The sequence below is a fragment of the Pleurodeles waltl genome, chromosome 3_2, assembly GCF_031143425.1.
Source record: "Pleurodeles waltl isolate 20211129_DDA chromosome 3_2, aPleWal1.hap1.20221129, whole genome shotgun sequence".
In the NCBI taxonomy this organism is placed as follows: Eukaryota; Metazoa; Chordata; class Amphibia; order Caudata; family Salamandridae; genus Pleurodeles; species Pleurodeles waltl.
This window is the reverse complement of record NC_090441.1, coordinates 118,567,411-118,592,777: the sequence shown is the minus strand read 5'-3', so window position 1 is coordinate 118,592,777 and position 25,367 is coordinate 118,567,411. Positions and strand designations below refer to the sequence as shown.

The following is a 25,367-nucleotide window of genomic DNA, read 5'->3' as shown; positions in this document are numbered from 1 at the left end:
CTCCTCACCGCTACAGATGACATCCGCTCGCTCCTCGACTGCAGCCAAAGAGCAGCCCTCATCAAACTGGACCTATCCCATCACACCCTCTGCTCCAGACTCCACACAGATGGCATCCACGGAAAGGCCCTACAGTGGTTACACTCCTTTCTGATCAGCAGAACACAGAGAGTCAGACTCCTGTCTTACCTGTTAGAACCTACGGAGTACCCCAGGGCTCTGCCCTGAGCCATACACTCTTCAAGATTTACATGGCCCCCACGTGTCCATTGTCAGGAACGACAGACTGAACATCGTCTCCTATGCCGACGACACCCAGCTGCTCATCTCACTGACTGAAAACCCTACAACTGCCAAGAAGAATTTCCACAACCGGATGGGAGCCGTTGCTGTCTGGATGAAGGAGAACTGTCTCAAGCTCAACCCTGACAAGACCGAGATCCCCATCCTGCGACCCTCTACATGAGCCTGGGATGACTCCTGGTGGCCCGCTACTCTCAACAACACCCCACCCCAACAAACCATGCACGCAACCTCCACCTCATCCTGGATTCATCGCTCACCATGTCCCGCCAAGTCAACTCTGTCGCATCCTCCTGTTTTCACACACTCTGACTTCTCAGGAAGATCTTCAAATGGATCCCAAACGACTGCCGCAAGATGGTAACGCAGGCCGTGGTCACCAGCAGACTCAACTATGGCAACTCCCTCTACGCTGGCACCACTCAGAAGAACCTGAAGAAACTACAGCACATCCAAAATGCCTCTGCCAGAATCATCCTGGATGTCCCCCGCCGCGAACACATCACCAGACACCTAAGAGACCTCCACTGGCTCCCCGTCAAGATAAGGACCAACTGCGAACTCCTCGTCCATGCATACAAGGCTCTCCACGACCTAGGACCCACCTCCCTCAACCACAGCATCACCTTCCACTCCCCCCCCCAGACCTCTCCACTAGGCTCAATAGGCACTAGCCACCGTACCCTGCATACGGAAGACCTCCGCTGGGGTAAAGTCCTTCACCTACCTCGCGGCAAAGAGCTGGAACACATTGCCTCTTCACCTCAGTCAGTCATCATCGTTACTTCAATTCAGGGAGGGCGTTAAGACCTGGCTCTTCGACTGAAGCTCAGAGGACCAAACCCCCCTCCCCCCCAGAGTCCTGAGACACTTACAGGTAGAGTAATGTGCTCAACAAATTCTGATTGATTGGTTGACCAGGTAATCCCCATAAGGCACATACTGGCAGTTTTTAGTGCTTGGTTGTTAGTAAATGTTACTGCAGGCTAAATTCTATAATGAGATTGGAGCCACATTTGGAGTATAATTACCTCCAGGACATTTCACAACTCACCAATTTCATCTGTACTATTCTTTATGAATATAGCTAATTATTTTACTTTCTTGTTGCAAATGGATAATGTTGTCATTAGATAAGCACTCTATTTCTCTTTTCAAACTTCCACAAAGCTGAACTTTTCTAAGTAAGATACAAAAGTAGGAACACCTGAATCCCCGTTATCCATTGCCTTGATGTTGTTATCCAAAGGTACCACATGTCATTGTGTTTACTTCTTACAACATATTGATACCACCACTAAACAGGCCAAATGTTAAGATGGCCAAAACAAGCCTGTACACGATTACTCTGTAACATGGAATCATGTTGCATAGAATTCTATACTTAAAATGTAATTAAATATTATATAGCATGAAAATATTAATACACACAGTAGGTATTTGTCTATGAATCATGTACATATGCCTATCTGTTTGACTACAAGGCAATGAATGTTTAATGAACATGTGCCTATGTTTAAAGGTAATATTTCCATTCCTAAAGCAGCATTAATCAGACCAACCTACAATAATGATCAGGAGCACATTTTCTGTGCAACAGAAATTAAGGAATGCAGAGACTTTTTAAGAAGGTAAGAACTAGGTTTTATTTCCAAAGTGGCATGCACATTGAAAATAGTGTTCATTACTAAATACTCATTGTTTATCATTATTTCTATAATCATTACAAATAGGTTGAAATAGATGGACGTGTATTTTTTTTGTTTACACAACATCAGAATGAAGATACAAAAGAGTAACTGCTTGTTCTTTCTAGCTGTTGTTAACATTTACAGGTTTTACTCCCGAAGTTTATTTCCCGAATGGCACATGAAATCCAAAACAATTATTTGTATAACTATTAAAAAAAGCCTGATACCAGACACAACTATTGTTGGAGGTGGGTAGCAGATTTCTGATCATGGTATACCAAGATCACATGTAAAAATATGCAGAGCACAGAATTACAAAAAATACGACAAGTGCTACACTCCACATTGTTATCAATATTGCCTGATAATTAACCTTAATAATGATAGAACATCATGAAATAAAAAAGATTGGTAAGCTTACTTAGCACATTTTTAACTTCAGATGTTATCCACAACACAGGACCAAATCATTACAAACTTAGCAATATTATTTGTAAATAGGTGATATAGAAGGAAAGGTAGCTGAAGTGTCTAGTCTCACAACAATATGAACAATAAATTGTTTCCTGAAAGGCTTAATATTGCAATGTTTCACTTTCTTCATTCTCCCCTAATATTTCTGTCTTTTGTGGCTGATGCAACTTCAGAATGAGGTCACAAAGAAGTAACTGTGCTTCCTCTTCTAGCTTTTTCAGATCAGATGATATTTTGTCAATGTTTTTAATTATGACATCAAGACGTTGCTGGTGGCTATCAGGAGAATTTTTATACATATCTGATACTGCTTCCAATATGTTCTTCTCACTCATTTTACACAGGATAGATCTGTAGTTGCCTTTTATCACTTTTTATACCTGAAACAGTTGCAATATTATTGACATACGATGACATAGAATGTGATACATGAACAACCTCACAATACAGTGTTGATTTAAAAATAAAAATTGTAAATCAACATTGCACATAATTTATGATTGCACTAATATATTGATAAACGCTCAATGAAAATAAAAGGTGTTGTCTAAAAATATACATATATTAATCTATATGTGTGTGTGTATGTGTAGCCCTTAAAACACACACACAAACATGTGTATATATATATATATATATATATATATATATATATATATATATATATATATATATATATGCATATATATATATATATATATAAAATTTGGTCCGTACAACACTCCAGCACTCTCCAAGTGCCGGTGTTCTCATAAGGTCAGACCTCTTCCATCAATTTTGCAAACAAAAACAACAGAGTAGCACTTCTAAGCAGATTAATGACTGTTTATTGTTCCTTCACAATACAACCAAAATGTTTCGACCAACAAGGTCTTCATCATGGCTTTTAGTCCCTTTTTAGTCTTTACCTTTTATAGTTCCTTTACCACACCAATGCATTCTGTTACCTACAGTTTTAACTGATCAAATTACAGATTAGTGCCTCCCTGGCCTTTCCCAATGTTTGCGGTAAATCAGATGACATGCACACAAAAACTTACGTTTGACATGGTACACATATTCCCAATTTCATATCAATATTCATGTAGCATATTCATTGTTTCAAGTATACAGCTCTATTTCCCTCTAAGTGAGGTAATGGAACCCTATTTCATGTTGAATTCACATGTTCCTTCAGTGGTTATAAGGCCTACATTGTCCCCAAATTCCATAATACAAACGTGTGCCAATGTCAAAAAAAGTGTATCAACCTGGTTGAACACAATAATCTTAAATCCTTATTTTATATATATATATATATATATATATATATATATATACACACACATATATATATATATACATATATATATATACGTATATATATATATTCACACACCAAAAGTTCTTCATCATAATTAATGCCATTCTGGCTTTCAGTTTTGAGTCTAATGATATATTTGGATTCTTTCTGTCTCAGTAATCGTGTTCTATCTCCTCCTCTAAGTAATTTAGGCACTGCATCTATACCATAGTATGACAAAACTTTACAGGTGGCCAGCGAGTACCTTGTTTATGCGCTTAGCCACTGCGTATTAGGTGTTCATGTTCTCTACTGCTCTGATGTGTTCCAAAATCCTTTTTCTCAAAGGACATATTGAGCTGCCAACGTATATATATATATTTAAGCCAAATTTGCATTCTAAAATATAGACAGCATACATAGTTCACCACTGAACCTTTAGTTGATAATTATTTCTATTCCATTTCAGTCTTTTATTGATCTAGTGTTCTTACCAATGGTGCAGGATTTACAATGGAAGCATTTTGTAAAACCTTTATTGGTAGCATGTAACCAGGTGTCTTCTTGCCTGCCAGTTTGTCTCTGATTGAAGGGGCCTTCCTGAATGCAATTGATACTGAGGATTTCAGAATATTTTTCATATGTCAGAATCCTCCCTAATTAAGTTCCAATACTTCTGAAGAATCTTTCTAATAAGCAAACTCTCTTTAATGTATGTCAAGATTACTCTTAATTCCTGTTCTCCAGTCTCATTTTGCTAGACATTCTTCTGTTCATTTGTAACTAACATGTTAAGTACATTATTTAATTTAAAAGTTGTTTCAGTAATGAAGCACCCTTGAATTAGTTTTCTTCTTGGCCCTTCCTTCTTAAAACCTTTTCTGAATTCTTCACACATTTTTTCCCAACATTGGACCAAGCAATAAGCAAACTTGCATTATATGGGATGGGTGACTCGATAAGTCTGTTTTTTTTACATTTCTTTGCACATGTACCATTATCACTGAAGAACAACAAATTATGTTTTGGGAGCACTGCTGAAATTAAAAACAAATATTTAAGGGTTGAATGGGTGGCATACTTACTGAGTGACGCAGAATCAGAAGTATAACAGGATATTTCCATTTCAGACTGAGGCAGCTTTGAGAACTAATACTGTAGAAGGGAGGGGAGTGTTTTATGTATAGGAATGATACAGTACTAAATAACTGGTTCAAAATCACAGGGGTTTTTCATCCCAAGTGCCCAGCCGTACTGGCATAAATTCAATTCAATTGTAAGAGATGTGAACACTTCCGGAGTTACCAGAGAGTGCAACAGGCAATGCTTTTTATACAAAATAAGCTTATGTACCTATTCAGTACTCTAGGGTCAATTAAAGTACCTCCGAGTATTATTGTTCCCTGCTGCAAATAGAATGATGTACCCAACAGGAAACCGTGTCCCTGTTAAAAAACATGTATGTGCAGAAGACAAATAGTGGATACATGTAGTATAGTGAGTGGCCTGGTGTACTAAATCTCACAATTACTCCTGTGCGAAGAGAGACACCACCAGACATTATTCACAGGGAAGACACAACCTCATCAATTAGCACTTTTCAAATAGTTCTGCTCAAATTTGCAGAGCTTCTTTGGGAATAACTTTGGATCATTTGCATAACTTGTGTCTAAATCTAGTACATTTAACTAGTTATTCGGAAAGAAGTGCTCAAAATGCACTATTGTCTTCTAACATTTGGAGAGATACTTTGAACTATCAGTCCTGTAAGTGTTTACGGTCTCTTTATGAATCCAATTATGTTTTATCAGTGAATCAGTGTCAACATTATTTACATTTGCATCACCTAACTCTGTTTTTAAAAAGTATTCGGAGGACATTGTCCAAACTTTTGAATTCAATGTGGTCTCAAAAATCTAATCTGACTTACCAACCAGTAAGGTCAGAAATACTTTAAAATGCCACCGTTTAGTTCCTTCTCTACAAAAATGATTAAAGAAAAAAAATGCAGTAACAGGGCAAAGATCTAAGAGAGTAAATGAATCACACTGGTAGTGTCAGATAGTAAAGAACAGAGCCTTCTGAGTATGGTCAAAGATCGTATCCACATATTAGGAAAGTGTACATGCATGGAAGGACTGGGAAGCCTTGAGCGACCAGTGTTTGCTCCAGGAGCAAACCTGCACACTGTGAACATGGGCTCTGCAGATGTACTTCTAATTGCCCGCTGCTTGTTTATCAGGTGTCTGGGAGAAAGAAGCAACAGCACACAAGGTTTCCTGCTAATCACAACGTTCGGAATTCATTTTAAACTTAAAGAAACAAACAAAACCACTATGAACATAAGCAGGGAAGTGGTTGTTAACCAGCAGAGGAATGACACTAAAATCTTTAATGCAGCTGGTCCACTCATTGATTGCCCTTTTGAGTTAATGGTAAATCTGGCCCCAAATAATATATTCCAGGTGGTCACCGCCTTGACTGGTTGATACTCCATCTTTGCGCTTTACACCCACAATAAAGGATGTGTACAAACCTGGTTTAATCTAATTATTTGGTGTACCATATTCTAATTTTATTTATATGACACTTTCTATCCATGACAAGGCATTAAAGCACTTTTATCACAGTCACAGGTTTTCTAAGCCCAAGTATGAGCTTACTGAACTATCAATTACCAGGCAAAAAAAGTGATGCAGCTGAATCTAAGTAATCAGTACCTCTTGTCTCATTTGCAATTACACAAAAAATGCTTTCTGCAAGGGCACACTTTCACTCCCAATTCTTTGCAAATGAGTACAATTTGATACCTTAGCTAGTGTTAATATGGCATTTGTTTTATGGTTTGAAGACAAAGCATGCCTACTGTACACCGAGACGAAGCTAACAGCCAGCCAATGAGAAATATAAAAAGTCAGAGCATTAAATCTGCCAGAAACCAGAGGAAAGCATTGGACTATCTTGTGAGTCATCCGATCAGACGATCACTGCACGGGCAGGCCACTCACACAAAATGGACACAACGCTGTCATGAAGATATGTACATAGTCTGCGTGTTGATGCATGGACGAGGGAACTGAAAGCAGCCTGCCAAAAATGTTCAAACAAACCCTTTATTTAATTTTGTTTACAGGTGTGAACTGTATTGTGATTGGCTGATTGGATGTGATGCTGTTACATACTTAGTGAGAGATAGGTTAATTGAAAATGGATTTTACTTTGAAAAAGTCTACAATCCCTCTTTGTGAAAGACACAAGATTCCACCTGAAGGTTCCCATGCACACAAGAGGTTGCTAAACTCAGGACTTCATACTTGTTTGAGACTCAAAGACTGGAATAGGATTACATCTGATCACAAACATAAAATGTCCTTTAAATAATGTGAAAAAGTTCAAATATTTGAGGCATGCTATTTATGAGGCAAAGCAACAGTCTAGACCTGCGCAGTTCGAAGCTTTGGATGAGTGGGATCATATAGCAAATGAAAATGATCTTGAGAAAATGATGAAAGGTCATATTAGAATGCAGTAAACCATTGGTTATAAGTGAGATGATGTATGTAAAAGAAAGTGTGAAGAGAAGACATGATAGAGGAAAGAAAAAGAAAATAAATAATGACAAAGATGAAATCAAAAGTGAGAATAAGAAAAGATAGAAATGATTCTGATAAGGAGGATAGATTTTAGGATGGTTTGTTAAATTTGGGACCACCTCTGTCTAATGATGATGCAAGACTAGAAGAAAGGTGGTAGACAGCAAAGTCTGCTGGAAAGTAAAGCAGGACCTACTGTGCCTGCTAATGAGCCAGCACAGAGTGAGCCAATAACAAAAGAAATTGACATTTGTAGACTCAAATTTGAATATGGAGATATTGTTAACCCCTTCTGTGCTCAGGACGTAATGGTTACGTCCTGCGGCACAGTGCTCGTGTGCCCAGGACGCCTGGGCACAGAGCCCAGAGGAAGCGCTAGCGTTCCCTCTTTGGGGTTTCCCCCCACCCCTCCAAGGCAGGGATGGAAGAAGAAGCCCTTCCTCTTCCACCTCCGACCCCCCCCAGCACTCCCTGTGACGTCAGCATCACAGAGGCCTCCTCCCATCACGCTGGAAGCTCAGCTTCCAGTGCGATCGGAAGAGAAATGCTCAGCATTTCTCTTCCGATGACGTGGAGGAGGCATGAGAGGCTTCACAGGGAAGGAAAGGAATTTCCTTCCCTTTGAAGTCTCTCAGAACATTTCAAAAGCCGGATTGAAGCCGGATTGTAAAGCAATCCGGCTTTTGAAATGCCCACTAGACACCAGGGATTTATTTATTACAGAAAATTGGCATAAGGGGAGCGACCCCTTGGGCAAGGGTCGCTCCCCAGGGGGGCATTTTTTTTAAAGGCCTTTTCTGCCCCCAGCGGGGGAGAAACCTCTAGGCACCAGGGATCATTTTTTATTTTTTTATTTAGAGGTGGGGAGCGACCCCTTAGGCAAGGGTCGCTCCCCTAGGGGGCAAATTGTATTTAGGCCATTTCTGCCCCCTTTGGGGGCAGATCGGCCAAGTTTAGGTCAATCTGCCACCAAGGGGGCCTGAAACCACTAGGCACCGGGGATCTTTTTTTTTTTGCGCCAATGTCACGCAAGGGGAGCGACCCCCTAGGCGCAAGGGTCTCTCCCCAGGGTGCGGGTGTGGGGGGGGGCAGGGGGCAAATTTATTTTAGGCCATTTCTGCCCCCCTGGGGGCAGATCAGCCTATTGTTATTAGGCCGATCTGCCCCCAGGGGGCAGAGACCTCTAGGCCTCAGGGCTAATTTTTTTTGTGTGTTTTTTTTTGTTTGTTTGTTTTTTTTTAGAGATGGGGAGCGACCCATTAGGCAAGGGTCGCTCCCCTGGGTGGCAAATTGTATTTAGACCATTTTTGACCCTTAGGCAAGGGTCGCTCCCCTAGGGGGCAAATTATATTTAGGCAATTTCTGCCCCCCCTTCGGGGCAGATTAGCCTATTTTTATGAGGCCAATCTGCCCCAAAGGGGGACAGAAACTACTAGACACCAGGGAGTTTTTTTTTCTTTGTGAATTTCACGCAAGGGGAGCGATCCCTTAGGCAAGGGTCGTTCCCCTGGGGGGCACATTTATTTTAGGCCAATTCTGCCCCCCTGGGGGGCAGGTCAGCCTATTTTAATTAGGCCGATCTGCCCCCAAGGGGGGCAGAAACCACTAGGCACTGGGGATTTTTTTTTTGTAGTTGTTTTACAGATGGGGAGCGACCCCTTCGGCAAGGGTCGCTCCCCTCGGGGGGCAAATTGTATTTAGGCCATTTCTGCCCCCTTTGGGGGCAGATCGGCCAAGTTTAGGTCAATCTGCCTCCAAGGGGGGCAGAAACCACTAGGCACCGGGGATCTTTTTTTTTTTGCGCCAATGTCTGTCACGCAAGGGGAGCGACCCCCTAGTCAAGGGTCTCTCCCCAGGGTGGGGGTGTGGGGGGGGGGGGGCAGGGGGCAAATTTATTTTAGGCCATTTCTGCCCCCCTGGGGGCAGATCAGACTATTGTTATTAGGCCGATCTGCCCCCGGGGGGGGCAGAAACCTCTAGGCGCCAGGGCTAATTTTTTTGTGTTTTTTTTTGTTTGTTTGTTTTTTTAGAGATGGGGAGCGACCCATTAGGCAAGGGTCGCTCCCCTGGGGGGCAAATTGTATTTGGACCATTTCTGCCCCTTAGGCAAGGGTCGCTCCCCTAGGGGGCAAATTATATTTAGGCAATTTCTGCCCCCCTTCGGGGCAGATTAGCCTATTTTTATGAGGCCAATCTGCCCCAAAGGGGGACAGAAACTACTAGACACCAGGGAGTTTTTTTTTCTTTTGAATTTCACGCAAGGGGAGCAATCCCTTAGGCAAGGGTCGTTTCCCGGGGGGGGCAAATTTATTTTAGGCCATTTCTGCCCCCCTGGGGGGCAGGTCAGCCTATTTTAATTAGGCCGATCTGCCCCCAAGGGGGGCAGAAACCACTAGGCACTGGGGATTTTTTTTTTGTCGTTGTTTTACAGATGGGGAGCGACCCCTTCGGCAAGGGTCGCTCCCCTTGGTGGGCAAATTGTATTTAGGCCATTTCTGCCCCCTTCGGGGGCAGATCGGCCAAGTTTCGGTCAATCTGTCCCCAAGGGGGGCAGAAACCACTAGGCACCGGGGATCTTTTTTTTTTTGCACCAATGTCTGTCACGCAAGGGGAGCGACCCCCTAGGCAAGGGTCTCTCCCCAGGGTGGGGGTGTGGGGGGGGGCAGGGGGCAAATTTATTTTAGGCCATTTCTGCCCCCCTAGGGGCAGATCAGACTATTGTTATTAGGCCGATCTGCCCCCGGGGGGGCAGAAACCTCTAGGCGCCAGGGCTAATTTTTTTTGTGTTTTTTTTTTTTTTTTTTTTTTTTTTTTAGAGATGGGGAGCGACCCATTAGGCAAGGGTCGCTCCCCTGGGGGGCAAATTGTATTTGGACCATTTCTGCCCCTTAGGCAAGGTTCGCTCCCCTAGGGGGCAAATTATATTTAGGCAATTTCTGCCCCCCTTCGGGGCAGATTAGCCTATTTTTATGAGGCCAATCTGCCCCAAAGGGGGACAGAAACTACTAGACACCAGGGAGTTTTTTTTTCTTTTGAATTTCACGCAAGGGGAGCAATCCCTTAGGCAAGGGTCGTTTCCCGGGGGGGCAAATTTATTTTAGGCCATGTCTGCCCCCCTGGGGGGCAGGTCAGCCTATTTTAATTAGGCCGATCTGCCCCCAAGGGGGGCAGAAACCACTACACACTGGGGATTTTTTTTTTGTCGTTGTTTTACAGATGGGGAGCGACCCCTTCGGCAAGGGTCGCTCCCCTGGGGGGGGGCAAATTGTATTTAGGCCATTTCTGCCCTCTTTGGGGGCAGATCGGCCAAGTTTAGGTCAATCTGCCCCCAAGGGGGGCTGTAACCACTAGGCACCAGGGATTTTTTTTTTGCGCCAATGTCACGAAAGGGGAGCGACCCCCTAGGCAAGGGTCTCTCCCCAAGGAGTGGTGTGGGGGGGCAGGGGGCAAATTTATTTTAGGCCATTTCTGCCCCGCTGGGGGCAGATCAGCCTATTGTTAATAGGCTGATCTGCCCCCAGGGGGGGCAGAAACCTCTAGGCGCCAGGGCTAATTTTTTTTGTGTGTTTTTTTTTGTTTGTTTGTTTTTTTAGAGATGGGGAGCGACCCATTAGGCAAGGGTCGCTCCCCTGGGGGACAAATTGTATTTAGATCATTTCTGCCCCCCTCGGGAGCATATCGGCCGATTTTAGGTCAATCTGCCCCCAAGGGGGACAGAAACCACTAGACACCAGGGAGTTTTTTTTTAGTGAATTTCATGCAAGGGGAGCGACCACTTAGGCAAGGGTCTTTCCCCTGGGGGGCAAATTTATTTTAGGCCATTTCAGCCTATTTTAATTAGGCCGATCTGCCCCCAAGGGGGGCAGAAACCACTAGGCACCGGGGATTTTTTTGTTGTTGTTTTACAGATGGGGAGCGACCCCTTAGGCAAGGGTCGCTCCCCTGGGGGGGTGGGGGGGGGGGGGTGGAAATTGTATTTAGGCCATTTCTGCCCCCTTTGGGGGCAGATCGGCCAAGTTTAGGTCAATCTTCCCCCAAGGGGGGCAGAAACCACTAGGCACCGGGGATCTTTTTTTTGCGCCAATGTCACGCAAGGGGAGCGACCCCGTAGGCAAGGGTCTCTCCCTGGGGGGGGTGGGGTGTGGGGGGGGCAGGGGGCAAATTTATTTTAGGCCATTTCTGCCCCCCTGGGGGCAGATCGGCCTATTGTTATTAGGCCGATCTGCCCCAGGGGGGGCAGAAACCTCTAGGCGCCAGGGCAAATTGTTTTTTTGTGTTTTTTTTTTTTGTTTGTTTGTTTTTTTTTAGAGATGGGGAGCGACCCATTAGGCAAGGGTCGCTCCCCTGGGGGGCAAATTGTATATAGACCATTTCTGCCCCCCTCAAGGGCAGATCGGCCAATTTTAGGTCAAGAAACCACTAGGCACCGGGGATCTTTTTTTTTTTGCGCCAATGTCACGCAAGGGGAGCAACCCCGTAGGCAAGGGTCGCTCCCCGGTGGGTGGGGAGGGGGGAAAATTTATTTTAGGCCATTTCTGCCCCCCCGGGGGCAGATCGGCCTATTGTTATTAGGCCGATCTGCCCCCGGGGGGGCAGAAACCTCTAGGCGCCAGGGCTAATTTCTTTTTGTGTTTTTTTTTTTTTTTTTTTTTTTTAGAGATGGGGAGCGACCCATTAGGCAAGGGTCACTCCCCTGGGGGTCAAATAGTATTTAGACCATTTCTGCCCACCTCAGGGAAGTTTTTTTTTTCAAAAATAAGAGGGTGGGGGTATGTACCCCCACCCCAAATAAATGGGACCAAAGTTGTCCTGCCCACCAGTGGGCAGATGGGGCAATTACACCTGATGCACATCCTGGGGGGGGCAGAAAGTCTACTAGATGCCAGGGAATTTTAAAAAGACAAAAAATATTGGGGTGGTGGCTACCAACCAGTATGGGCCTGGTTACGCCCCCACCTCAACTGAAGGGGGTAACAGTCTTTCAGCTCTCCCCCGCACTCTAAAACATCTTATCTCACAGCAAGCAAGAAGACATTGGATTATTTTGGGTTTTAGTTTTACATTTGGGCCATGAGGGCTTGGCTTACTCTCAAAATCGTCCCACTTGGAATGGTGAGGGCTGCACTTTATGGACTTTGGGACGCTGCCATGTAGAAAAATCCACAAGACCTAGACACATCTGAAAACTAAACATCTGGTTGATTCCAGGGTGGTGTGTTTCACATGCACCTGCACCATTTTTGTACCCACAATCCCCTGCAAACCTCCAACTTTGCTGGAAATCACACATTTTTCCCACGTTTTTGTGATGGAACCTTCCGGAATCTGCAGGAATCCACAAAATTCCTACCACCCAGCATTGTCTCATCTATACCGATAAAGATTCTGCTGCACTTGTCAGCCTAAAAATGTTTTTTTGCAAACTTTCCTTTTGGACCCCCTTTGTTCCCCCTCAATATCGACATGTTTTTGGCTCTTCTCTTTCACAAGCACTTGGCCCACCTACACAAATGAGGTATCATGTTTACCGCGAGACTGAGGGGAACATTGGGTCATATGAAATGTGTCCCAGTGCGGAGATCCCAAACAGAAATGTGGGAACATTTTGATTTTTTTGCTAAATTTGAGGTTTGCTGAGGATTCTGGGTAAGAAAACTTGGGGGAATCCACGCAAGTCACACCTCACTGGACTCCCTTGGGTGTCTAGTTTTCAGAAATGTCTGGGTTTGGTAGGTTTCCCTAAAAGGCTGCTGAGCCCAGGACCAAAAACGCAGGTGCCCCCCTGCAAAAACAGGTCGTTTTGTATTTGATAATTTTGATGTGTCCAGATAGTGTTTTGGGGCATTTTCTTTGGCGGGCAGTAGGCCCACCCACAAAAGTGAGGTACCATTTTTATCGGGAGACTTGGGGGAACGCTGGGTGGAATTTGTGTCTCCTCTCAGATTCCAGAACTTTCTGTCACCGGAATGAGAGGAAAAAGTGTTTTTTTGCCCAAATTTTGAGGTTTGCAAAGGATTCTGGGTAACAGAACCTGGTCAGAGCCCCACAAGTCACCCCATCTTGGATTCCCCTAGGTGTCTAGTATTAAAAACTGCGCAGGTTTGCTAGGTTTCCCTAGGTGCCGGCTGAGCTAGAGGCCAAAATCCACAGCTAGGCACTTAGCAAAAAACACCTCTGTTTTCTTTGTGAAAATGTCATGTGTCCACGTTGTGTTTTGGGGCACTTCATGTCACGGGTGCTAGGCCTATCTACGCAAGTGAGGTACCATTTTTATCGGGAGACGTGGGGGAACACAGAATAGCAAAACAAGTGTTATTGCCCCTTGTCTTTCTCTACATTTTTTCCTTCCAAATGTAAGACAGTGTGTAAAAAAGACGTCTATTTGAGAAATGCCCTGTAATTCACTTGCTAGTATGGGCACCCCGGAATTCAGAGATATGCAAATAACCACTGCTTCTCAACACCTTATCTTCTGGCCATTTTGGAAATATAAAGGTTTTCTTGATTCCTATTTTCCACTTTTTATATTTCAGCAAATGAATTGCTGTATACCCGGTATAGAATAAAAACCCATTGCAAGGTGCAGCTCATTTATTGGCTCTGGGTACCTAGGGTTCTTGATGAACCTACAAGCCCTATATATCCCCGCAACCAGAAGAGTCCAGCGGACGTAACGGTATATTGCTATCAAAAATCTGACATCGCAGGATAAAGTTAGAGTAAAACGTGGAGAAAAATGGCTGTTTTTTTCACCTCAATTTCAATATTTTCAATTTGTTTTATTTCAGCTGTTATTTTCTGTAGGAAACACTTGTAGGATCTACACAAATGACCCCTTGCTGAATTCAGATGTTTGTCTACTTTTCAGAAATGTTTAACTTTCTGGGATCCAGCATTGGTTTCTCACCCATTTCGGTCACTAACAGGAAGGAGGCTGAAAGCATAAAAAATGGGGTATGTCCCAGTAAAATGTCAAAATTGTATTGAAAAATTGGGTTTTCTAATTCAAGTCTGCATGTTCCTGAAAGCTGGGAAGATGGTGATCCTGCCACCGCAAACCCTTTGTTGATGCCATTTTCAGGGAAAAAACCACGAGCCGCCTTCTGAAGCCCTTTTTTCCCATTAAAAAAGAAAAAAAAAGAAAATCACTATATTTTGGCTAATTTCTTGGTCTCCTTCAGGGGAACCCACAAAGTCTGGGTACCTCTAGAATCCCTAGGATGTTGGAAAAAAAGGATGCAAATTTGGTGTGGGTAGCTTATGTGAACAAAAAGTTATGAGGGCCTAAGCACGAACTGCCCCAAATAGCCAAAAAAAAGGCTCGGCACAGGAGGGGAAAAGGCCTGGCAGCGAAGGAGTTAATAGTACTAGTTTTGAAGAATAACATTGTATAATGAGAAAGAACTGAAACATGTAAAAAAGCAAGCAAAAGGCATGCATGTGATTCATACCCCAAGCTTTAAAATTTGGAGAATTACTTTAAAGTGGATTTGTATAAAAAGAGATTACGCAAAAATTATAGAATGGACGTGAGGGAAGATGAAATACAATAAATGGGACTTGTGAGCATGTTAAAAAATATTTTAAAAAGCATAAATGAGAAGAAGATGTTCAAGGGATTCTGAGATAACTGGTTGAAGGAAGGGGGAAAGATACACAAGCAAAAGAAACACGCGTGAGTGATTCTGAATGTAAAGTTATTGTGGTATTATCCGTTGAGAGAGTGCATGGAGGAGCATATGAGCATGGATAAAAGCAGATATTCTTACATTTATAAAAAATGTCCAAAGCTCGTAGAATGAATGAATGATAAGTTTTAGAAAGCGAATTGTCACTCCCCAAGGAGCATCCTAGCACTGTGGGTGACAGACGTAAGGCTCAAGACGGCACGAGGATCCCTAGTTTACATAATCAGTGAATAGCATACTGCTCCCGGAATTCCAAAAATCCAGGTTTTCAATTGCTTTCGAAAGATATTTCCAGAATTAAGAGATCGTAGGGCGATAGGAAGATTATTCCATGCCTTTGCCCCCTAGACTGCAAAAGACTTTCCTCCCTTTGATTTAAGTCTAAAAACCAGAATCTTAATAAGATTAGTCGATGAGGACCTCAGCCGGCTGGAGGTAGTGTAATTAGTGACTCTTGTAGTTAGATATTTTGATGCCAAATTTCGGTATGCTCTGAACATTATTAGAAGGATTTTAAACAGAATCCTTTTATGGATCGGAAGCCAGTGCAAGGCTCTCAGGGCTGTAGATGCTGATAAGCAGCGAGGCAGGTTCAAAACCAATCTAGATGCCTCATGTTGACCAGCCTGTAGTTTTTGAATGGTTTGTTTTGGTGAACCTGCATACAGACTGTTGCAATAATCTAATCTCCAAGTTATTAGCGCCAATGTAACCTTTTTCCTAAGCTCAAGAGAAAGAAGATCAGAAATGTTGTTCAGGGATTTGATGAGGCTTAAATATGTGCCTGCTACTGCAGATGCTTGAGGGTGGACTGCGCTACTGCAGATGCTTGTGGGTAGAATTTGACTCCGAGGCTCCTGGCAACCTGAACTGCAGGTGGGAGTGGAGATAGGCCACCATACCAAGTGATCAAAAGTAGGTGAATTCCCAAACAGCATAACATCTGTTTTATCGGTGTTGCACTTGAGGTGATTAGCTTTCATCCACTGAATAGTTTAAAATAGACAAGAGCCAAGAGAGTCTTTACCAGGGATCAGAAAAACCAGATAAATAGCTTACTGATCTAGACAAGATTGTCACAATTTTGAAAGTAATTTGGATATATTTAAATACATTATTTCAGATAATTATTTCTAAAACCCTATTGAGTGTAAAGAAATTGTTGATTGGCCAAATGCATGCAGAGCTTACGAGAGTGGCTCCCCATAATAGTACATTTTCTGTTGTAATGGATAAATATAAATTGGTGATTGGAAATCTGAAGACTAAGGTTTCAGAAAAAGAAATAAAGTGGTCTAAATTATGAGGGTAACAAAGGATCCTAAAGTGTTAGTGCATGCATACTATAAAAAATTGATGCAGACTTACAAACAGTATAGCGGAGTTGAAGACCCCAAAAAGGAGGGTATCAGTGGATCCTTTCAGGTTTGGTGTTGTGTTTGCGTCTGGAAATGAGTTTCCATATTTAGCAAACCGTGATCTGTTGGCGATCAAAGTTTTTGGACAAAATTCTTAAGTAGGCACGGTATTGTAGTGATTGATTTGATGCTAAACTGAGAAAAATAAAGAACAATATGATGGTAGTTCAGACAAAGTTTCCATAAGGTTGGTAAGAAAGGTTCTCACATGCCAGATCCTGGCTTTGATTCTAGTTCTGCTGCAAGTATAAATTAGGGCATGCAAGCAATTAGTGTGCACAGTAATGATTTTCAATTTATGCAAACTAGAAATGTTGTTTTACAGGGTAGAGGAAGAGGATTTACCAATAAATCGAACATGGGCAATGCTAAATTGAAAATGCTAACATTTACATGCAAAATAAAAATCTACCTTGCCATTATCTGTGGAAATCTTGCACACTGGAAACAAAAGTGTACATATATTCCAGAAATAGCACAAAATTAGTCACAAATGATTCCTCAAATGCAATGGAACATCAATCAGATGGCACAGAATGGGATGACACAGTCAATAGCCCCAGACCAACTTGCCCCTGTGCAGAACGTGCAGAATCAGAGGCAGTTCAATGGAAACATGCCTTTAGCCCTGAAGAATCATCTTAATATGCAGAATAAAATGCTGAATTTTCAACAAAATATTTGGTTCTTAATAAAATTCTTCTGTTATGAGTACCAATTTTCTTCAAATCGCTGTGACTTTCATAGTTCCTACTGAACTGAGTCAGGAACAATGATGGTGCCTGAGTGTGGGAGGAGAGCTGCATTATTGGTGCAGTCCTAGAGGTAGAACAAAGTGCCCCATATGTAGATGGTGATGTGAATGGTCACCCAGTATAATGGAGCTATTGCGAAGGAAAGTTTCAATTCTATTAATTCTATTTACTTTCTTCATTTCATTAGCTCAACAGCCTTATTAACAATACCAAATAACGTTCAGTCAAAGGACTACAACTCCCATGAATCCAAGCTAAGTAGATCAACATACACCAAGTTGATGCACCGGTCACTGCGTAAGAATATCCTCAGGGAACAGCACTTCCTCTTTCTCCACGTGACCATCCCACTGCCAACAATTCATCACTGATATTCTTGTTTCTGGTCAGAGCCTACAAAACCAAAAATGTAATTATCATTCTATGGTCAAACCATGCTCTATTCTAAATAGACAATTTATTAAATGTAAACTTACATTCAACACTAGTCATTACATACATTCAGAAGTAAATAGTACTAAAACTAATTAGAATTGGTATTCAAAAGATATTAGAAAAGGTATACTCATCCTAGTCATACAGATCACTGTAGGGATGCTCCTGGGGGCGGAAGACAACAGTGTCGGGATAACAGTGGCGGGATAATCCTCACCTCTGTGTCCTTAATTGAATGGAAACTTTCCTTTACAATAGCTAGGAAACTTTCATTCTATGTCAGCACCAAAGGGTCATGACTGGAGAAGGTTTTGAAAGTGGAATCTAATGACAAGTCTGTCATCCTCACGATGTCCTCCAAACAACTTCCAACTGCAAAAGCTCTAGAGGCCCTGCCCCTCTTGGGGAATGAGCTCCAAACACTGAAGTGTCTGTACCTGCTACTGTCAACACCCAACAAACCCATCTGGCAATCGTAGAAGGGGACAATGCCTTGAAAGTTTCTTGAAGGAAAGCATTAGTTGTTTGGCGCCAGCAGGTCTGAACTCCTCTGTTAATGCCTCATAGGCTTTTATGCATCGCACCACACTCAGTTTCGGATGGTTGGAAAGGTTGGGTAAAGAACCGTCTTAATATTAGTCTTGGTACTCCGAAACACCACAGATGTCACACCCGCCGGGGTGAAAATCCTGAAAGAGGTATCAAAGGCTCTCACATCAGAAAGGTGTTTGAAAGAAATCAAGCACAGAAGCATTGCCAGCTTACCTTTTAATTCCTTCTTTGACAAGAACCTATTATCGTGCCAGGATTCTAGCAGAGGAACCAACCACGACTGAAGCTCCAACCTAGCCTCCTTTGCAAGATGAACCTTTGTTGTGTAGGAGCAAACCTTGTGTAATTGAGCAGTTTTCAGTCACTGAAGGGCCCGCTAGTATAGGAGCTAGGGAAAAAAGCCTGCATTGATGAAGCCAGGAGCTCCACTATCCTGGCCAGATACCTGAGTGACATGGACTCCTTTGTCAGAGAGTGTCTCAGTTCCTTCCTGATTATTGTCAAATTCCTGTGGGGAAGTTTGAACGCCTGCTCCATTGAGTTCATAAGAAATCCCAGGAAACGAGTTGACTGTGATGGATTGACCTCAGACTTCTGTTTGTTGCTAAGAAACCTGAGGTTCTCCAGCAGGGGCAAGCCATTTCCTGGCATTTCTGCAGACAGGATGCCTCCTTGTGAGGGAATAGAAGATCGTCCAGGTACACTATGAATCTGATTACTCTGGGCCACAGCAGCTCCATCACTAGCTTTAACACCTTGTTGATGCACCAAGGAGCAGAAGAGAGGCCAAAGAGAAGTTCAGCGAATATGTAAACCTGGCCTGCCCACTGAAACTGCAGGAATCTTTAGATGGGTGGAAAAACTGATACTGTAAGATAGGCGTCCTTCAAGTCTAACCTGGCAATCCAGTCGCCGGTAGTAGTAGGTAGAGGCCCTCCGTGTTGAAATGCTGATAAACCATCCACTTGAACTCTGTCTGGTTTATAACTGGACAAAAACCTTTGTCTCTCTTTACAACTAGAAAAACGTTGCTTAGGAATCTGTGATAGTGCAGATGTGCCAGAACAACGGCCCTCTGAGCAGAAGGGATTCTATCTCCTGGGTGATCAAGATGCTGTCCACCTCTGATAAGACAATTGGTGTTGGCCTTTTTTTGTATCAGCATTCTATAAAACTTTATCCGAAACCCAGAGACGGTTTGTAAAACCCAGGCGTCGCTTGACCACCCCTCCACTTGTGAAGGAACTGCCCCCAAACGCCCCCTTCCTTTTGGTTGGGAAGAATGTGCAGTCCTTACCTGAGCTGCCACTCGGGGCGTTCGTGGCACCACAGAAACTTCCCCTGCCTCCTTCTCCTCGACCTCTGATTGGGAAGCAACCTCCAAAAGTTTTTCAGGTCTTGGTACTGGTACTGTCTGTTACTCTGGTATCTCTGGGAGGCTGAAGCTTCAGGGTGGCTGAAAGAGTGCCCTGTCTCTAGCGGCAGGCTAACAACTTGTTTCCAAAAACCCTCTTCATGGATTGCCGGGCTTTGTCCAGCAAGGAGAAGGTAGTGAGAGCTTCAATAATTCCTTTTAAAGAGACCTACGTCTGCCATAGCACCCCCTCAGATGTGGCTAGTTTGCCCAGTTTAGGGTCTATCTTTATTAACAAGGAACACCTTCTCTCTGTTGAGAGGGTGAAATTAGCATTGCCCAAGAAAAAGACGGCCCTTTTGGTCCATCCTGAGGGGTGAAATGAGCTTTACAGATTCTGTTGCCTCCTTGGCCGTATCGCAATGTTTTGCAGGTGGTCTTAGGATGTCTGAAAGTATGTTTGCCAAACTTTCCAAGATTGATCAATCCCCTTCTTGGGGTCTTTGATAACCTTGGCCTTGAAAGTGACCATGTTGCCATTGATTTTTGGACCAATGCCACTTTGGACTCTAACAATGGCTTGGGGTACTCTGCCAGTAGGCGGCCTCTGAACTCTTCGTCCATGAGTTTGTTAATGATGCTACCCAAGTATTGCGCCACTTTGGCTGCAGGAACCCAGATTGCTGATCTAGGGTACTAGATATTTTCTGGGTCTAGCATGCTTCTGGATTCTACTATCCCTGTATCTTCAGAGGTGGGAGAAGAGTCCAGTCTGGGATGTCTGGGTCCACCCTTCTGCCTCCATGGTCTACTGGGCCCTGGCTCAGCCGAGTCATGATCAGGGCCACTAAAATACTCCTCTTCGTCTATATTGTTTGAGGGGCGTGAGTTGCCTCCTTGGGGTCGGCCCAGGCACATTGGGGGTTTGATGAATGAGCAGTGCAGCGTTTTAAGAACGCCTGCTGCACTCGTTCAAAGGTGTTGGAAGCAGACAGTGATGCTTTCTAGCCTTCTAAGTGACCTCCTGAGATTCTAGTGACCCCTATGGGCCCAGATCTTTCCCTATCGGAAGGCTGCAGCTTTGTTAAGATGCCAGGAACAGTATTTGCCTGCTCAGGGGTTCCGAGGCTGCAGACATGGCCTGTTGCAAGGATGCATCTGCAAATAGCTCATCCAGTGGGAAGGGTATAGCCTCCTCCTCCGCTTTGTTGTTAAAATATTCCCTCCTTGCTCCTGGCATGATTCGCTCAGGAGCAATATTATTTATATACTGGCAAATGGGGCTGGACAGGTTGTACTTGCAAAGTAACCGGCACAGTGAGATCTCTAATGCCACTCAAAAGGTAGACCTGTACGGTGGTAAATCACCCTTGGATACACAGGGTGGCAGATACCTGTATGAGCCTCAGGCCAAGCGCTACTAATATGTTCAATGCAGTGTTTACCTAGAAAAATAACAGGCCTAGTGCGTAGCCCGAAATGCTGCAATTAACTTGAGCGCTAACAGCTCAAAAATATCTCCCCAAAGTCTCTATGAGATACCAGCACCACAGTGAAACACTCTGGAGACGTTCTCAAAATCACCCCACTCGCCCTCTGTCCCCATTGGGATGTTTAGAGGTGAGTGATATGTGAGGAGTGAGTGTCTCGCAGCGCTGCCGTAGAACCACGCACTTTGGTTTCACTGAGAGAAAGCCCACCCGCGTGGTAACTGTTCTCTTTTCATTTGTTAGCGTGGCGGGCAGTCAAAGTACAGGAAAACAGGTTTTAATTGGGAAAAAATAAGGTAACGAAAAATGTCCTGGTGGGAAAACCTAGTCAACAGATTGTGGGCCTCGCTCCCACCAGCATAGGAAAAAACACTCTAAAGGTAATCCTCAATGTTACATAGAAACCAAATACAAATATATAGCAATCAAATGTCACAGGACACATGAGCATAAAAGTATTCATAAGGAAAGGCACTTATCTGGCTGCTGAGATGCAAAGAAAGAGGAAGAGTTGTTCCATAAGGATACTCTTATGCAGTGATCTGTGCATATGACTGACAGATGTTGATCTTAGCTTGGACTAATGGGAGTTGCAATCCTTCGCTTGAATGTTTTTTGTTATTGTGTTAAGGCTGCTCAGCTAATTACATTAAGAAAGTAAAGCATAATCTGAGCCTTCGGTCCTGACACAGAATTTTTGATTGATGCAGGTGCCACCCACTCCACAGTTAGACCAATGGAGATCCTCAATCTACCCTTCTCAGGAAAAGAAGTCCAGGTTACAGGTATATAAAACAAATTGCTAATCCGCTGTCAGCAAAAGTCCCTGTAAAATATATTTTTTTTTTAAATGATCATCAATACATAATATGTGACACAGGTCCTGTTAATTTGTTGGATTGTGACATACTTTGTAGAATGAACTGTGTAAGCTATTTACACAGGTATAGCAACTGAAACACAGGATGAGGAATTGGAATTCAAATTAAAATAACAAGAGTTAAGAGTGAATTTGTTCCCGGTTCTCACAAAAGGGGACTTATCTCCTGATTTAAAGCACACAGTGAATGGTTTGGGATTTTACAGGAAAAGAAACTGTAATACAAATTGCAGAACCAGTGCTGATCAAAGTGAAACCAAAGGTGGTGTATCCTCATGCTCCTCAGTACAAGCTTACTGATAAAGCACAGGAAGGGTTGACACCTGTCATTGCGAAAATGATTAAGCACGGCATCTTAAATGAAGTGCTGCAGAGCCTGCGTAACGTAAGGGACTAATGGAAAATGTTGCATCGTACACAACCTGCACAAAATTAATACTATTGTAGTTCCAGGTTGTCCCATGATACCAAATCCTGCTGTTATTTTGTCCCAAATTGCTGTAGTGCAGAGTTGTTTACCATTATTAATTTGTATCAAGCATTTTTTCCAGTACTTTGTGTTCATTTGCATTTGCATTTACACAGAATAATGGTCTGGTGTATGATCCCACACGGATACAGAGAGTTCAGCAATTTTATACCATATTCTGCTGAAAGATTTCAAGAGTTTTCAACTGCCCTGTAATAAGGCGCTGATGCAATATATAGGTGACCTGGTGGTTGCAGCCGAGAAGAAAGAAGCTTGTAAGCTAGATAGAATTGCTAAAACATTTAGCAAGAAATGGCTATAAAATGTCCCCGACAAAGCTGCAGTATTGCCAAAGAGAGGTGTTAGAGCTGGAATCCTTAGGGTGGTCTTCCGCAGACTTTTTGCCTTTTACCTCCTGTCACGTTGCAGTATCTTTTTGTTGTCCTTAGGGCTCTGAGCACGTTACCACTGCTACCCGGTGCTAAAGTGCATGTACATCTCCCTTAAACATGGTAACATTGGTGTATCCCCAATTGGCATATTCAATTTACCTGTAAGCCCCTTGTAAAATGGCATACTATATACCTAGGGCCTGGAAAATAAATGCTACTATTAGGCCTGAAGCACTGATTGTGCCACCTTCCTAAGTAGCCCTGTAAACATATCTCAAGCCTGCCACTGCAGAACGTGTTTGTGCAATTTCACTGCCACTCAAACTTGGCACTTAAAACCTCTTGCCAAGCCTTAAACTCTTCTTTTCTTACATATACTTCACCCCTAAGGTAGGATCTTGTGGGCCTGAAGCACTGATTGTGCCACCTTCCTAAGTAGCCCTGTAAACATATCTTAAGCCTGCCACTGCAGAACCTGTTTGTGCAATTTCACTGCCACTCAAACTTGGCACTTAAAACAGCTTGCCAAGCCTTAAACTCTACTTTTCTTACATATACTTCACCCCTAAGGTAGGCTCTTGCCAACTCATAGAGCAGGATGCCATGCAAGTAAAAGGCAGACAGAATTTTCATTTTCATGTATTTTTAAGCCTTAGATGGCCTAGTAATGAAAAACTCCCAAAGTCATTTTTTATTATTGTGAGGTCAGCCCCTCACATAGGCCAACATTGGGAATTCTTTAAAATACTTTAAAGCTGTAATTCTTGATCAGAGAGGAGTAGCTGCATCATGTTTAGTATTATTGGAATGGTAGTGATAAATCCTCTTTACTGGTAAAGTCAAATTTTTTATTACTATTCTAGAAATGCCACTTTTAGAATTGGTAATTTCTCTACCCTAACTGCCTTGCATGCCTACAGTCTGTCCCAATATACGTCTGGCCTGGGCTAGGTGACAGCTACACTTGAGCATTCCGTTCAGACATTCACAACACAGGATACTCAACTGCATCTGAATTCACCTGCATACTGATGGGTCTTCCTGGGGAGGAGGTTTAGAAGGCCTCACACTTACACTTCAGAGCCCACACACAGAGGGTAATTACCTCCCACAGATAGTCTGGAGTTGGGGCTGGGCAGAAAGGGGAATCTGTGCACTCCAGAGAAACCTTTTGAAGTCATCCCCCACATCAAAGGCACTTTTTGGTATAAGTAGTGGGTCTCTGCCCCCCTAAAATTAGTACACTTCTGGATCTAAGACAGAACCCTGCTGGAGTGAAGGCTTTTGTGCTGGAGGATCGCCACTTTGCTGTGCCTGACAGTTTCAAGGAACTGCTGTCCTACTTTGCTGAGCTGCCCTTCTGCTTCCTGACCTCTGCCCTGCAATAACTGCTTCCGGAGTGACTCTAGGGGCTTGATGACTTGCCCCCGGTTCTACTAAAGGTCTCCAGGATATCAAAGACCTCACAGCAGCTTCATTGCAGCCTGCCGCCCGCTCTGCAAGTACTTCAAACCGGTTTAATTTCAGCCTACTGCCCCTTTTGCCAAGACTTCAATTCAACCTACTCCCTGTTTTTCCAAGATTTTGGAGCGTCTTCATTGCAGCCTACCGCCGCTTTGCCAAGACGTCGGAGCAGCTTTGTTGCAGCTCACCGCCCGGTTTGCAAGGACTTCGGTGCGGTTTCCTTTTTAGCCGGCTGCCGGTGTTGCCAGAAAAGGGAGACGAGCTGCACTTGTTTGCACTTCACTGGCTGGCAAGCCGCACTCAAGTGCAACCCTGCTCCTTGCCACAGTGCCGCCCCGCAGCGATACTGCCTCACCTTTAACCTGCAGCTGCAGTGGTGTATTCACTGGCAATGGAAGCCCGACCGGCCTTAAAGCTTTTGCTGCACTCTCTGCAGCAAAAAGACAAACACCTCTTGGGATTTGAATTCCATACTCAGGCCGGTCCTGCACAGCCCTGACAAGTCTTTGCTGCTCTCTTCGCAGAAGGACAGTTTTTGCTGTGCTCTTTGCAGAAGGACGCCGTACAAAGTACACTTATTCTTGAAAATTTTTTAAAGTGAATGTTCATTGGATTTTTGTTGTTTTGGTCTTGATCTACTCAGATTTTAAAAAAATCATACGCTTGTGTGGAGTCTTTTTGTGGTGTTTTTTTATTGTGATTGTTGTATGTGGGTTGCACAAATACTTTATTGCCTTCTAATTTAAGCCTTCCTGCTCTGTGCCAAGCTACAAGAGGGTGAGCACAGATTAAATTGGATTGTGTATTTGACTTACCCTGACTAGGATTGTGGTCCCTACTTGGCCATGGTGCATACCATTACCACCAACTAGAGACCCAATTTCTAATAAGAGGTTATTTATTTGGGTTAGAAAACCGAAAAAGGAGTGAGGAAGGCATCCAACGAATGCATTCCTGAGATTCTGAAAATGAATCCACTAACTCAAAAAGAAGTGAGGATGTTTTTGGGAATGGTAGGCTACTGTCATCAGTGGATTCCAGAATTTTCCCTTATTGCAAAGCTGTTACTGCCTTTACAGATACTTACTCACGGTGATATAGGTGATCCGTTGCCATGGAACAATGAA

At 43.4% G+C, this 25,367-nt stretch overlaps 1 long non-coding RNA gene across 2 annotated transcripts in view; it reads right to left on the bottom strand.

Annotated features, from left to right (window-relative positions):
• LOC138286562 (uncharacterized) overlaps positions 1-25,367 on the bottom strand; it is a 220,674-nt gene that overhangs the window by 156,053 nt on the left and 39,254 nt on the right. For both annotated transcript variants that reach the window (XR_011202013.1, XR_011202014.1), the window contains exon 2: positions 17,477-17,597. This is a non-coding gene — a long non-coding RNA (uncharacterized lncRNA). The remainder of the gene's footprint in view (positions 1-17,476; positions 17,598-25,367) is intronic.